Here is a 17093-nt window from a genome sequence, read left to right on the forward strand (position 1 = left end):
CAAGTTTATGTGGCACTAATCTCTACTAAAGTACTGGAGGCTCCCTACCGCAGGATTTTAAAGGTTGTAAAATATTAAACATAACATTTTCCTCCCCTAGTTTTCAAAGTTCTTTTTCAGTTAATAATTTAACCAGCAAGTTTCTGTGTCACTGTGCAAATGTTTCCTTTCATTACGCTGGTCTGTTTCGAAAGATCCAGCCTGTAAATGCTAAATGGCATAGTGCCTCTTTCCCCTCCCCAAAGTACTAGTCAAGAAGCACCTTGTGAAGTCACCCCAAGATCAAACATCCCCCCCTTAGTTGGCAGGCACTGCACATTGAAAACAGACCCAGCCTGCAAGGCAGAGACACACAGAGAAAGAGAAAACTGCATTGGCCAAAGGAGTACAGCACATGGTAAGCAAGCCAGGTATAGATTTCCAATAGTCCCTGAGCTACCGCAGCTCTTTAAACTACAGATGTTGATCGTTAGAATCGTGGAGAGATGGGGAAGGGATCATTCTTCTCGGTTCATGTGCTAGTTAGTTTTTTATGACTGTAACAAAATAACCCGGACAATCAACTTAAAAATGGGAAGGCTACCGTGGGCTCACAGTTGGGGGAGTTTTACACCATGGTGTTTCAGCCTCGTTGCTTTGGCCTTGTGTGGAGGTGGTATATGATTGGATGCTTGTGACAGAGGAAACCCGCTTATTGTTTCCTTCTCTTATGTCACGATGATCCTGAGGTAGAGGGGGAGACCAGCACCTTCAAATCTCCTTAAAGGACAAGCTCCGCCCTTAAGGGGTCCCACCCAGCTGCAAATAGTGTCCCTGTGAGCCTAACTCTGGGGAACACAGGGGTCATTTCTGGCCTGAATTACAACTTCTGTACATCCCTAGAAATCCCTATGTCCTGGTAAGGCCATCTTGCCTGTTCCCAGAGTAGCAAGATAAGGCTGGCAATGTCAGCAGCTGAAAGCTTGAAGTTGTCTACCATATGGTCATGTTCAAAGCAGTAGCAGTTTAGTAGTGGGAAGAGTAATATCATAATTACAGTTGAATCTGGTTCTTATGAAAGCAAAAAGACATCAGACATTTCTGTTTGTATATAAGAAAATGTTTAGTTGTTGGCAGTTGACTAGCGTAGAACTGTTTTGATTGCTCAAAAATCTTGCCAAAGACCAATAGTCCTTCCAATTTCCCTTTGTCTTTTGGATTGCACTACGGCCATGCAGCCCGGGAGACAATGCGTTCGTGTTCCAGCAGGAAGGAGAGAGGACATGGGAATGGATAGTCTCCTCCATTGTAGGGTTTTATGTTTTTATAAAGAAAGATAAGGCCCTTTGGGGGTTTGCTGCTGTGATCGTGATTACGGCATAATTTATGTACTCTGGAGTGGACACACAATCTTACCACTGAGATATTTACCTCACATTTATCATGCGCCCAGCAGAGAGAAGGAGAGGATCACAATGGGGGTTTGTCTTCACTCACTGGCCATACCGCCTTCTTCCCTCTTCCTTCAAGTTGCTCCATTAGGAAAAGTCCTTATGTAGATGGGTGCAACACAAGTTTTGTGTGTATCTACAGATTATTAACATTTTTTATCTGTAGATTTTTAAAATTTTTATTTACTCATTTTTATTTATTTTTACAGGTTTTTTATCACTCTTAAGTTCTAAGAAGCAAAGGAGTTTGGCAAGAGTTATGTGTAGCCAATTTTTGAGGTGAGCAGAAAATGATATAAGGAATGCAGGCAAAATTCTTGAGGATTAGGACAATACTGTAGCTAAATGGTGAATGAAGATTAGAAAGGAACTTCTATTAAAGGTGACATGTATATATATATAATATATAGTGAACATATATATATAATAGGTACCATATGTTATATGTTATATATTATATATAACATGAAATTTATATTATATGTGTGTTGTATAAATTATATATAATATATTATAGGTAATATAATGTTAGTTAATTCCTCAGAATTGAAAAAACTAGCTAGGCATATTCACTAAACATATTCAATGAGCATACTGATATACTTAGGATGCAAGAATAATATACGCCATGTTTCTCTTCCTTTTTTTTTTAGAAATGTACTAGAAATTTTTAATTTGCAAAGAACAATAGCAAAAGGTGTACACATTTTTGCCGCATGTGGCTTGAGCATTCAGCTCCTCTGATGGCACTGGTCTTGAGTCACTCATGCTTGTTGTCCATTTTATCTGAGGGCTGTGCTGCAAGAAAGCTGTAGAAATCAGGAGGCCCCTGGTATTTGGAGTTGAGTTAACCTGTGAAAGTTATCAAGACACTCACAGATCAAAGTAGTGCGCCTCTCCAGGCAGTCACCTGGGTTCTCTGATGTCATGCCTTTGATCTGGAGAATGTATTTTCTCTGACCAGAGTTCATGGTCAATATATCTATGTGTACCACAGGCCCTTGGCAAGGAATGGTTGACTGCATACGGTTTCTCTGAAACATATTATGTTAACACGGGAACGTTAACAAACTTGTTTTTTCATCTGTTTATAACCATGGTGACATTCTTTAAAAAATTAAATACATTGCTATATTGTCAACAAACTTCCCCCCTCCTGTCCATGAACTTAATATGCCAGGAGCTTTTTGAATTGGATCACTGGTAAAGATGAGCATGCATGCATATGTGTGTATGTGTGTGTGTGTGCGTGTGTGTGTGTGTGTGCATGTGCGTGTGCGTGTATGCATACATGTGTACATGGAAGCACAAGCATGCATGCCCCTTGTATAGAAAAATAAAAGTGGGAAAAACATGTATTATTGATTCATTATTTCATTGCAGGCCTATTTATTAATGAGAATTGTAGGTCTTAAAATTACTATTAAATTGAGCTAAGAAACTAATCACACGCTTTTAAGATCAGTATATTGGACATTAGGACATTAAGAAATCAAGCCTTAAACTCTATGAAGTGAAGGCAGAATTGTCTCCTCATTTCTACTTTATAGGTTATAGAAAATGGAACAAAATGTTAATGACAACCCAATGTTCAGTAATCATAGAGGCAACATATCTATATCCATCTGCAATAAAATTATCATTCAGGAAGGCTTCTATAACAAGGCATATATCTGTCTTTCTGTTCATTCTATTCATGAACAAGTGGTCTTGTGCATTCTTAAAAACTTAAAACTTGCTGTCAAAGATGTTTAAATCAAGCAAAGAATGTGATGTGCTTTGAAATATGAGTTAAACTTGGAAAATCTGATTTTTTTTGCCTCAAATGCAAAGTAGAACTCTTTACCAAAAAGTAGAGTACTGTGGTTTTATATACAGCATCATGCACTCTAAGCCAGTCTTCAATTGGTTTTATTTAATGACGGCACAGTCACATGACTGGTGATGATGATAGGAAGAAGAGTAAAATCAAAATCCGGTTTAGAAAAGATAACCAGCTAAACTTGTTAAATAGTACAAGAGACAGAGAAAGGGGTCAGATTTTTCCAGCTCTAATCATGTATGGTGGGATAGGATATAATCCCAGCTATTCAGTAGGCAGACATGGGAGGACCCAGCCAGAATGAAAGCAAGCTAAAAGAGAACAAGAATGTGGCTTGCTCAAGTGATAGAGCAGTTACTTGCCTACCAAGTATAAGGCCCTTAGTTCAATTTCTTACACTGAAAAAGTTATATCCCATGAAAGTTGTCAAGTCATATTGTATATTTCAATGACTGGGATTTTTTAAACTATGTATACTATGTTTATGGGCAGTAGACATACAGTCATTTTGTTTTTGTTGTTTTTGTTTTTCGTGCTCATGTGCAGATCTTCAGTTTGAGATGAGCTGTGCCTGGGAATCAAATTTGTGCCTGGACCTGACCTGCATACTCTGTCCTGTCCCCCAAATCAACCCATTGCCCCGTCCCCATAATAAAACAGAATAAAACTTGCAATTGAATGCTGTCCTTCCCAGCTGCTTCCTGTCCTTAATAGGCTGGAGTCCAGAGGGCTCTTCTCTTTTTTCTTGTTCAGTCCCTTTTAGTACAAATTAGCAGTACTTCCTCCAAAACAATTATGCTTAAGACTGAGTAGATTTCTAGAAATCCTGCTAGACAAAAGCTATAGCCAACATTTAATTGAGATATCCATTATGGACAAAGAGAAATGCCATCAGTATTTTTAAGTCGTGTCATTTAACAGAGAGGGTCTCTTGAGGACTGCCTTTAACATCTGTAGAAAGTCTTTCACCTGAAAATCTCTAGAAGTCATTGCCTTAGTAGTTTTTGTAAATTTCTCATTTTATTTTATTTTTAAATAATTTTTATTATGAAGAGTTACATTATATTCACCAGATAGAAGGTGTATAACTTCACAAACATTGATACCCTTTCTCATGACATGGTCCCCATTTCCCTCCCACCCTCCCCCCACTTATCTTGATTTCCCTCCTTCCCTAGCCAATTTCAAATAACCAATTAAGCACATATAAAATATATCAGATAACAAAGTGAAATATTGTAACAATATGAGATAACCAAGGGATGGCAAGAGATGAGAGATAACATAGTACATTAAGGACAACAGTCATTCATTATATGACTTAAATTTCTCATTTTTAAATTATTGCACAGATTGAAGGGTGCACTATGATACCTCAGTGACTGAGCAGAATGTATAATGTTTACAACAGGGTGATTATTATATCTATCATCTCAAACATGTATCATATTTTATTTTGGGAACATCAAAATCTTCTCTCTCTACTTGTTACTGAAATAAACTGATAACAAATGATAGGTACTACACTGTGATACAAGACTGCTCGGCCTTTCCAATAGACTGCGGACCCTCTGTTCCATTCTCCATCTCCCTGGCCTTGTCCCATCTTCCCTTAAGCCACTACTCTACTACTTTTATGAAATCAGCCTTTCAGTGGTGATAGCATGCACTAATTTGTCTTTTTATGCTTGACTTTTTTTTCTTTTTCTGAGATCAGAATCGCTGTATGTAGGTCAAGCTGGACTGCAAACTCTTACTCTCTTGCCTTAGCCCCATAAGGGTTGTATGACCTGATCTCCCTCCCTCCCTCATTTATTCTTTTCCTCCTTTTTTGTGGTGCTGAAGTTTGAACTCAAGAACTCTCATGACACTGTACTATTTGAACTATTCTCCCAGGCTTTTTTTTTTACTTTATTTTCCTAAATATAGTTGCTACATTTATGTCTAGAACAGTCTGGACTGCAATCTCCCTATTTACACCTTTACTGCATAACTTGAATGATAAGCACACCCAAGCATGTCCTATTTTCTATTGGTTGAGATGACGTCTTGAAAACTTTCTTTTTTCCTGGATGGCCTCCAATGCTCCTGATTTCACACTATGGCTTTAATTAAAGGCATGAGCCACCATTACTGAAAAGTCACACTCTTCTTAATTTTGAGCATGATTCATAAATAAAGCTACACTATAAGATCTATTCCTAAGCAGTTATGACAAATTCAAGTAGAAAAGCTCAGTTTTATTTAATAGAACTCTAATATTTACTAAACATTATTTTCAACCTGTCTCCGGCAAGACAGGCTGCTATTTAACAATTCCATTGTCTATTCCTGTGTGTCAAATTATTTTTGTTTGTGTGATAGTTCAGCAGTCAGATTTAATGACAGTTTCTAAATTGTCATGAAAGGATTTGATTGAATTTTAATAGCTTCGGATTTAAAATTGTCATCTTTTAGCTGTGGGTGTTGACAGAAGGTAGGAATTTTCCTGGACTGGATTCCTCATTGCAGGACAGAGGCTCACACATCTTTAAGAGCAAGTTGTCCAGTTATTGAGCATGAATAATAAAACTGATTTTCACTGGTTCCTTCATGCCAGAACAGATCTACTCTTCCTATTTCATATGATAAACATTTGTTTCCTTAAGTTTTATTTTATGTTTTCCAACTAGGACTGCATACTAATATATAGTTGATACTACTAATTGAATCAGAATGAGAAATAGTATCCAAATACTATGCAAAGAGAGAAGTGTCTATAATCATTAAAGATGGATTTTGCACTTCTTAAATTTTGTATTCTTAATGTAAAGTAGAAAAGGTGATGAGTGAAAGAAGGCACAGGATATCAGCTTAGCAAACTTCATAAGGAATAATTGATTAAAAAGTGATCTATTGACTGTGACCCATTAACAATATTTGTAACTTACAAATAAACACATTTTTGTTGACCATGTCAACCTAAAAATGCTGGGATACAGTGAAAAAAATTTATAAGCTCCTATACCTCAGAGGCTCACTGGAGAGTTGCGAGAGCTTTTCTGGCTGTATATATTTATTTGTAGAATGTGCTCATTAATTAGTGACTATTTGAGGTAAAACGTTTTAAATTTTTATTTTCTTTTCCCTTATTTTGCTTTGTAGTAGAAAATCAACTGAAATAAAAACAAATACCCTGTTAATAATATTGCTTCTATATCAAAAGATTATTCTCACCAAGCATGGTGGCTCACACCTGCAATCCTAGCTACTCAGGAGGCTGAGATCTGAGGATCCCAGGTCAAATCCAGCTGGGACACTAAAGAAAATGAGACTCTTATCTCCAATTAACTACTAGAAAATGGGAAGTGGGGTTGTGGCTCAATGTGTAGGGCAGTAGCCTTGAGCTGAAGAGCTCAGGGACAGTGCTCAGGCCCAGAGTTCAAAGATTATTCATATGTTTAGAGACAATGAATGTTTTCCTACTCTAATGAGTTTATATTGAAATAACTTCCCTGAATTATCAGCTCTAATTTGTCAATGTCAATGATGAGATCATTCTGTAGAAAAAGGCCAGAATATTGCCATAGAGTTATCGAAGGAAACAAAAACAAAACTATTATTTGGTGTATTGGGCTTCTAGAAACAGAACAAATGGGATGGATGGATAGATGATAGATGTACAGACAGATAGATGATGGATTGATGGTAGGATAGAGAGATGACAGAAGATAGGAATAGATGTGAAAGGGTATCAATGTATGTGAATTAATGCACCTTCTATCTGGCAAATATCATGTAACCCTTTTACTAATTACAATAAAAAAAATTAAAAAGAAAAAAAGGAATAGATTAGTATACAGATCATTGATTGAGAGAAGGATAGTAGATAAACAGATGTATGGATAGATAGGCAGAGATAGATAAATAGAAAGACAACAGATAAGAAGATATTTTACTAGGGTGTGAGATCACAATACCACATGTTCCATGGAAAGCTACCTGTCAGCCCCAGACCTCAGGATGCTGGCAGCATGACTCATTTCATGTTCAAACACGTCAGAACCAGGACAGCAATAAACACTGTAACCTTCATACCAGGTCCAAGGACTGGGGACATGAAGGAAGTCTACTGTAAGTCTCAGAGTCCTACAGCTTGGGAACTTGGAGTTTACCAAGGTTAAAAGATGAAGGGAGTATTCCAGCTTCACCAATGAGACATATTTGACTTCTTTCTCCTTCTGTTGACTCTGAAGCCCTGGTGATGAAACAGTACCTACCTCAATCCACTCAAGCACATAGTCATTTTCTCTGACAACTTCCCAACGGATGGACTTTAAAGTCACATTATATCACATTTCTTTTTGTGGGTCATGGGGCTTGAACTCTGGGCCTGGGTGCTGTCCCTGAGCTCTTCAGCTCAAGGCGACCACCCTACCCCTGGGCCTGGGCGTTGTCCTTGAGCTGTCATGGTAAGTTTGAAATGAGCAGCCAAAAACCCCGACATCCTGCTCTCTACAAACATCTATACCTGATTTCATAATTGTGTTGAGGGCTGTTGCTCTGAAGAAAATAATATTAGGTATAAAGCAAGATCAGTAAATATAAAGAATATTTGTGAGGATTGACATTTACTAGTTTGAAAAACATTCTAGACTTCCTTATTATTATTTTTTTTACTAGTACAATGTGCTCCCAAGTCTTTCTGTATTTTCTCTGCTTTATAAAACATGAAGCTTATTTATCAATTTTATTCTTTCTTTCATTATTTCTTTATTGAGAGACATTATCCTATGCAGCACAGGCTGACCTTGAACTTGTAATCCTCCTGCCTCTGAATGCTGGGACTGCCAACTGCACCCATTACACATGAAACTCCTATACTACATTGCCCCAGGTTCTAGGATCAGAGTTATTTACTTTTGTGATTATTTCATTTTCTATTCCTATTCTGTCAGTTCTCTTTTGGTAACTGGGAGCTAATTGTATTCTAAAGTCCTGCTGATTGCGGAAGCATTGGAGTGGGCAAGTGTCAGTGCCAAAATAGTAAATCCAAAGGTAATGACTTGAACATCATAAATGCTTTCGAATCCTCCTGGAATAGTAATATTTTAACGTGTGGCGTCTGGGTTGCGTTCTTTGCCTCTATAAATTTTGAACCCAATTAAGAAACACCTCATAAATCTCTGCCATATCTGCCTGCTTCCTCTGACTTTTTGTCCTTACTTTAACCTCTCTTGTCTCCCCACCCAGACTTAGGAAGAATACTTGGGCGGTAGTTTGACTTTAAAATAACCAAAATTAAGGTCACAAAAGAGCTGCCTGAAAGCATAAAACTTTTAGCCACAATAATTCTGTAATTTTAATTCATATACTATCCAGAAGGTACGAAGGGAGAAGGTTAGACACAACTTTCAGAGCTTGAGTGCTCAATAAAATTTCCATGTCCCAAGACTTTAAAGGATTCTCCAGGGACTATGTTCAGGTAAAAGAAGGTTGAACCTGTCTATGCTTATTTTCCCCTCTGGGAAGTACTGGGGAGAAGATAAACTGCCTTTTACCTAGGGAACCCTTTTAAAAATGGATAGTCTGAAAGCCAGGTCAACACAAGACTGCCTTCTCATCTCAGATTCCCAGCAGGGCAAGTACTTCCGGCATGCTTTCGGAATGTGGGGCCTCTTGTTAAAGCAACGTTTTCCAAGATCTCCTAATGGTTTAATGTTTGCTTTAACAATAAGGCGCTCTCAAAAAGTGTTTTGATGTGTTAGATAACCTCTATATTCTTGGGCACTTGAAATCTGTGCCTACTCTTTAACATCACTTGAAATTCCAAAAGGAAGTATACATTTGCTTTTCCAAGACAATATATAGCAGCAGCATTTAAAAAGTACTTTTTGCCCTTGTTTCAATTCCACTTATAGGATTCTAATACGTAGCACATAGAAATGCTACTTTTCCAAGGATTTTCAGTTACAAAGTCATTCCTCGATATTATATTCAACGCCTACCATATCTTTGTACTTTTGTGAATTCAAGAATTTCTATCCTGAGTCAGATCTACTCTCCACCCGTGTTCTGCAAATGGAGGCTTTAAATATTATTCCATAGGAGAACAATTTGTCTCAGTATCAACATTAGTGTTTATACCCAAATTCTGATGATTAATTTTAGCCATTTTTAATGCTTTCCCAATTCTTTCAGAATCACTTGCTTATGTTATTTCTTAGAAGATGGAGTACAAAATATAACTTCAAAGACATTTCTTGTTAATGCTGCCCCTCTTACTAGGTCTATATTTAGAAGAGGAGAGACAGTTATCTAATTTTAAATGTGTTGAATTAGAAATGCCCACAGAAGACCAAATTGGGGTAGTTTGTCCATTCATAGAAGTTAATATGACCACACACAAATTCTATTTAAAATGCGAAGAAAAGTGCCAAGCAGAATCCATTGTGGGAGTAGTGAAGAGGGGAAAGGAGCCAGCAAAAAAATCTAAGAAAGAGGCATTGATGTGAAGGAGGAACAGGAAGAGAAGCTGGGAAATAATACGAAACAAGCTCAAACACTCAGAACATAAAAAACAAGTGAGTAGTCAATTAAAGACAGCAAATTACCATTTGACTATTGGTAACCTTTGCCTGAATCACGTAGAACCCAATTAGAAAGGTTTGTTTTTGAGCAGGAAGTAGAAAGAGGAAGTTTAGTCTGCTCTTCCTAGGGTCTGAGAAGGAGAGACCCAGAAAGCAACTATAAAAAGATGGGAGTTTGAGAGTTTGTACTGTTTTTTGTTGCTGTAAGAGACTTGGCCCCATTTATGGGATACAGAATGGAAATAGAGCAGAGAAAGGGAATATCCAGAGAAATATAATTTTAAAGGTGTTCAAGAGTCAGGGGAAGACTCAAGATTTGAAGTTGTCATTCTCTTGTTCTAGAAAAGGCTGGGAAATGGCATGTGTGCTGACAAGAAGGGCGAGTGGAGGCATTTCTCCCTCCCTGCACTCAGATTCCCTGCTGAAAGGGTGAGTTCAGAGAAAATCTGGAGTTTATTTAAGAAATGGCAGATGAGCAAAGCAAATTGCAGAGCTTGCTACAGCCCAGCTGAGAATACAGTTAGTATTATTTTAGGATATCAATCACCAGGGTCTAGTGTTTTAATTTTCCCAGCCCTAGGAAAGTTATAGCAGTGGCAATGGGATGGAAAAGCAGGAGAAAGATATGAAAACTTTCTGCTGATCCTCAATGTTTCTAGGCTGATACTCTCTTTGGATTCTTCCAACTCTGGTGGTTACGATTAGTCTTCCCTTTATAAACTGGAGATGATGGAATAGAATCTGGGATTGTAAACTTTGGTTTCAGAAAGAACATCCATACATGAATTACATCAGCCTGGAAGACAGTACAAATCGCTTCACAGAGGAGGGCCTTAAGCTTCAAAATTCTGCCCAGTAGCTAGTGAATGAGTGAGTAGGATGTCCTGGGTACCAGGAGAGGTAATACCATCAAAAAACCCAAACAGCATAGCTCCAAGGATGACAGATGGCTGAGGTTACACTTGGTAAAATGCTGAAGTGGTCGAGACATTTATTATATGTTAATACAAAGGCAGATGTTTGCATTGGGAGAGAGGATAAGCTCAGAGTCTAGTGTATGCACGGCAACTAGTGTCTCAATGAGCTAACTCCCAAGACCCAAATCTAAACATTTACCACCTCATCTAAGTGCTTGCTATCCAACAAAGAATACACAGCAGGCCCAGCAGCTGGAGTGAAAACACACCACTAATTAGGCAACAAGGAGCCAGAAGAAAAATCAGAAGCAATCGCTTTCTGAAGATTGGCATTCTCCACTACAGCAACTACCTGAGCATTGGTATATTTTGTTGTGTGAGGCCTTTATTAGGTCAGAACTAAGTGTGTATTAAAACTTTATGAGAAAGAACATGGAAGAAACTTAATAGGTGAAATCTACACGGTAGGAATAGCCTTGATGAAAATAGCTTTCAGAATTAAAATGATTATACACTGATATAAAAAATATTAAAATCTTCAAGAAACCCCTTGGGATCAGTATAGCAATTTCAAAGTAGCAACTTCCCAGACTACAGTTGAGTTCATTCACCCTGCACCATAAGTGTAGTTGGGGGTTTATTTGCTTTGTATTTCAGACACAACATTTTCTTAAGGCGCCATATGTGGATGTAAACTCCTGCTGTTTTTCAGTTTTTCTCTCTTTTTTTGCCTTTAGGAAAGCTTTAGAAGGAAGCCAAAATAATAAGTACATAGAATCTGCATCCACATGCGTATGCCATCATGATTCATAAGCTCCTCACTATTAAACTTCTCCACGTGCAAAGCTCGAATTAGGCATTTAGAGGTTGTAGATCAATTCAGGTAGATAAATATGAAACATTTATCATTCAATGAACATGGCCTTTGTTCATAGGAATTGGGTGTTAACTTTTATATGTTGTAACTGAAAAGGAAGAAAACCAAACTCTCATGATCACAGATATGCTTACGAATACTCGGCACCATGACATTTTTTGGTCGCCAGATCATCTGTGAATGATTAATTCCTTGAAGAAGATGTGAACACCTCTCTCGTTTGGAGCAGGGAGATGAGTCAGGCTGCTGGGCTGAGATCCAGGCAGAAAGTAGAAAGGCGGGAGCCATGGCACATGGAATAAAGAGAACACAAGGGTATTTTCCTCCTTAAATATCTGATATCAGCCATATAGTCTCCCAGAAAAATACACATGCAGAGGTAATTTTACAATATGATCTCATGGAAATTTATTCATAATACCTGTGAATAACATCAGACTTAGCCTTCTAATACTTTTAATACGTGTGTGTGTGTATGTGTGTGTGTGTGCACATGCGTGTGCGTTAGAGCTTGATTTCAGAGCCTCAGTACTTCTTTTTGCTCAAAGCTATAATGCCACCCTGGAACTATAGCTCAATTCTGGAGTTTTCCGTGGTTAATTGGAGAAAACATTCGGATGGACTTTCTTGCTCAGGCTGGCTTTAAACCACAATCCTCAGATCTCAGCCTTGTGAGTAGCTAGGATTATAGGCTGAGCCACTAGATCCTGGTGAGCCTTCTAATATCCATAACAAACATTTTTCTGTGTGAATGTTGAGAATACCCTTCTCATGTATCACCTCATTGGCTGAAACAGAGTCTCAAAGCTCCCAAGGAATGTATTTATAGAGTTGCTGGGTACGTTAGGAAAAAGGGCTAGGGCTATTGTTTTTGTCCAAGAATCACGTTCTAGCAATCTTGAGTCTGTTGAGAAGTTCAGAAAGCATCTTGCATGCATGAATGGATGGAGAGAAGAGCAGCAGAGCACTGTGTGTGGAGATAAGCCATGCTTAGGGGAAGCTTCCTTAAGGGTCTATTATACTACCTTCTAGATTCTGGCCCTGTGAAATCTTTACAAGAATGCTCTTATTGCTCTGTTATATGACCTTGGCATCCACTTAAAACTAGAACCATGAAGAATCCAAGATAGAGGGGAAAGGGTAATCTCTAACTGTGGAGAATTTGCCAATTAAATAACTGAGCTCTAAACACGCTAGTGTCCGTGTTAAGGATTGATAGTTTCCATCTGCTTGCTGTTTCTTTGACAATGAAATACATGCAATCAGAAAAACAATAGAAGCTGTTCAATTTTTTAAATGTTATTTATCTTCCACAAAAACCCAGAAAAATATTTTTGTTAGAAAGATTTGCAATGTAACATGCGCATATTTTTAACATGCTCCAAAGATGTTGTCTAGAGAAGAAGCAGAATAAAAACAGGGGTTAAATTTGGTCAGTTTAATAGGTGAAGTTCTTCAACTAAATAATTTGGACTCTCAAGTCATGATGGGCTAGAATAATTTACATTAGTCAACTATGCAGCTCAATGTTAAATGTTTGCCAAATCATTTTATACAGTCTTAAACTGTGCATTACAATTTTTAACTTGAATATCACTGTATAAACTAAGCACAAGGGATATAATGACTGAAACTCAAAGGAGAAATCACACAGTCATTAAGAGTTATCCTTACAAGATGAACAGAGGCCAGGCACTGGTGCCTAATGCCTGTAGTTCCAGCTACTTAGGAGCTAAGATTTAAGAATCATGGGTTGAAGCCAACCCAGAAAGGAAAGTCTATGAGACACTTATATCTAATGAACCACTAAAAAGCAGGAATGGACCTGGCTCTCATGATAGAACATTAGCCCTAAACAAAAGAAAGAAAGAAAGAAAGAAAGAAAGAAAGAAAGAAAGAAAGAAAGAAAGAAAGAAAGAAAGAATTGAAAGAAAGAATTGAAAGAAAGAAAGAATTGAAAGAAAGAAAGAATTGAAAGAAAGAAAGAATTGAAAGAAAGAAATGAAAGAAAGAAAGGGGAGCAGCTCAGAGACAGTGCTGAGATCCATAGATCAAACCTCAGGACTGGCAAACACACAATAAAAATGATGAACAGAAAAGGAAAATATTTTTTCCTTGGTTGTATATAAACTTAAGCTCTCTATCATTGTTCTGCTGTTATGACACTAACCAGTTGTGGAAACTGGATATTAGTGGCAGAACTGATATTTCTGTCCCAAGCATAATGTTTTGTCATATTTCTATCAAATCATTACCCTTTTGGATACATTATTACAGATCTAGATGATGTCACACTTCTCTCTAGGTTTTCTTCTTCACCTTTCTCTATCCAGTGCCAAGGAGCAAACTGAGTTGGGAGATTCTTATTTCCACCACCAATTATCTTTGGTTGAATAAATATTTCTCAAAGCTTTTCGGGATCTAGAGACTCTTCTATAAAGATAATATTGGATGAAGCAGTCCACCTTTCACATCCCTAGGACTTTAGCCTTCAATTTTGGAGGAGAAAGACAACATGCAAATTGTCCTGACAGAGGTGATCATTTTATCTGAAGGAAGAACTTGTACTCTAAAATGTATCTTCTATAAAGTGCACAGGTCAGTTATAGTTGCTGGTTTAACAGACACGTCTCTGGGTCTGTCCAAGGGGCTGGGTTTGTGCACATTGCTGAGTACCATTTTGCCTTTGTAGTGAATCTGGTATCACCCTGGAAATTCCTCAGGGTTTGTAAATAATCTCATCTGGGGAACACAGACAGACTACACAGTCACATGGGGCAACACACTTACTGTACAGTGTCCAAACTTTAGGAAATTCACTTGGCTTGCTGTCAGCAGTCAACATTGGGTATCAGGTTTCTGGCAGAAGCCAGCATGAAGTCATCTCTCCCACCTTCACTTGACCTCCGCCAGGGGCTGTAGGGCTCAGCTGCAATGTTTTATAATACATCAAGGGATGTCAATTCCATGTCGGCCCTGCTCTTTACCCATGCAGAGCTTAACTAATAAAAAAACCCAAAGCTTAGTTATGAGAATCGATTTTTTCACAGTATTCAGATACTTATTCGATTGCCTACTTCATATGAGTTTTACACAAGGAAGCACAAAGCAGAATCTGATCTATATCTAACCCTAATTTAAGGATTTAAAAAAACAGCTTGTTTTATCTAGGTCAATGTCTGTTTTTCTATTTTTACATGCCAATCATTATCGGAAGAAAGGTCAAACTTAAAGTAGAGCCAACATTAGTAAACATGAAATGCTTATGCTAGTTCTTGTTTTTTTGTGATATTATTCTAATAAAAATGTTTTTTACAGACTTGAATAAGAAAATAGGCTCCTAATAAAGTACATCTAACTGATAATATTTGAAGATTCATTCTTTGAAAACTCTATTGTTTGGCGTGACTCTAAATATACAAATACAAGATACACAAGAATAAATGTAGAGATTTATGAATCCTGAACTCAACCTTCATCATCTGAAGAAAAGGAGATGAATCTTAAATGAAATAAACAAATAAATAGGAAGCAAAATTATAAATTAGAAGTCCTAATCCTAATAACTGGAGCTGGTTTTAGAATTTGCCTTTCCTTTTGGAGAAAATCAAAAGTAAATCAATATTCACTGAGTATCAATTTGTGCAAATCACTCTGCAAGATGACGAGGAGGGGGTTGCCTTCCTTCATGCAATGTTCTTCGGTTTGGAAGGAGGAGTGAGAAGGCTGAACAGAGGATTCTCACCTCTCAGGAGCTCCCTTGATGGTCATGATCACTTGATTTCATATACTTCAGTGACATTTCTTTTTCTTCACTGAAATTACAGCTCTGGCAACAGACATGGGGAGGGCTCAGTCTTTGAGAGTACAGTTGAAGACTTCCTTCCTGTAGTATGCCTGAGCATTGTGAAGGTTCACCAACCCTGGGAGCTCCCCAAGTCTCCTTTTATCCATTAAGCCCAGAGTAAAGAACAAACCTGCAAATTCTGTCAACGTCAGTGATGTATGGCTGCTGAGAAATTCAAATTGCTTTGAGTGGGGCAGCCAACAATGCAATGTCCAACTGTAGGATGAGATCATAGCCTCAAGCGCTCACCCTTTACGTGAGATGCTTTCTGTATACAGAGCCAAAGCATGAGTTCATTGAAGAGATGGTGAAGCACTCACTTAACCCTCTGGGTCCCGAGATGCCCAGATGACTGAGCATTGATTTATGACACTCCTACACTCGATGTGACCTTCCTCAAAACCCGCACAATGATGGACAGGTAATTCATGGAAAATGAAAATTTACATACCCAGAGCACCATAGAAACAGACTTAGAGGACTAAGGAGACAACAGATACTGCCAAGTGCACCATCTTATTCTGTCATGATGGCTGAAGCTCTCCAGGTCTATAAAGTTCGGCTAGCATCCAAGCATTGAACAATGTTATAGAATCAGAATCTGGTACCTTTCTCAAGCTTGTTGTTCAAAATGGTGATATATTGTGCTAAGCGTATTTGAAATGAGAAGTTTGTTTATGGGAAGAGTAAGAATTCCTTTGAGACTTCTTGTGAAAGCAGTGTTAGTCCAAAATGATTATAGTCCCAGGAGAGAAATATGCTTACCAGGAAGGGTGTGAATGTCCAATGAAAAACAAAACAATGTGTGTGCATCCCAGATCTCTCAAAAAGAAGTCCTTCAGAAAATGAAATGCGTTCAAATATACTATCTCACAAAGATAGCATCAAGCACGCCAGTGGTGGCTCTTATCCTAGCTCCTCAGAAGGCTGGGATCTGAGAATCGCAGTTCAAAACCACTCTGGTAATGAAAGTCTGTGAGACTCTTAGCATCACAAAACAGAAAGAAGAAAGAAGAAAGAAGAAAGAAGAAAGAAGAAAGAAGAAAGAAGAAGAAGAAGAAGAAGAAGAAGAAGAAGAAGAAGAAGAAGAAGAAGAAGAAGAAGCAGCAGCAGCAGTGGAGGGGAGGAGGAGGGGGAGGAGGAGGAGGAGGAGGAGGAGGAGGAGGAGGAGGAGGAGGAGGAGGAGAATCCAGAAGTGGAGCTGTGGCTCAAATCAAAAGAAGCTCAGTGTCCAGGCACTGAGCTCAAGACCCAAGACTGTCAAGAAAACAAAATAAAAACAAAGATGCCCTCAGAATTCATGGGGAACATACAACATAGGTCCAGGGTGGAGAAAGATCATGAGTAGGAGGGATTTCATGTAAGAATTGACCCGTGTGGTACTTATACATAATGGAATTCTATGCTGCCATCAGAAAGAACGACATCATCTCACTCGTAAGGAAATGGAAAGTGAAATATGCCAGACCCAAAGGAACATAGGCTCTATGGATTCCCTCTTTTGTAATAATTAGTGCCCATCCAGGATTCCCCTAACAGAGGATCATAATACCTCAGTAGCTAAATGGATATGGCCACAGAAGATGAGGATAATTGAAATGAACCCCACACTATGGAAACATTGGTTTTAT

General features: G+C 38.1%; 1 long non-coding RNA gene across 1 annotated transcript; it reads left to right on the top strand.

Moving 5' to 3' along the window:
- The first annotated feature begins 340 nt into the window (after positions 1-340).
- Positions 341-14988, top strand: LOC150047443 (uncharacterized). The gene is made up of 3 exons (XR_016539395.1): positions 341-397; positions 1218-1287; positions 14934-14988. It is a non-coding gene; the product is annotated as an uncharacterized LOC150047443 (long non-coding RNA).
- The last annotated feature ends 2105 nt before the right edge of the window (positions 14989-17093 follow it).

The sequence above is a fragment of the Megascapheus bottae genome, chromosome 23 (assembly GCF_031878675.1).
Source record: "Megascapheus bottae isolate mThoBot1 chromosome 23, mThoBot2.hap1, whole genome shotgun sequence".
NCBI classification, from domain to species: domain Eukaryota; kingdom Metazoa; phylum Chordata; class Mammalia; order Rodentia; family Geomyidae; genus Megascapheus; species Megascapheus bottae.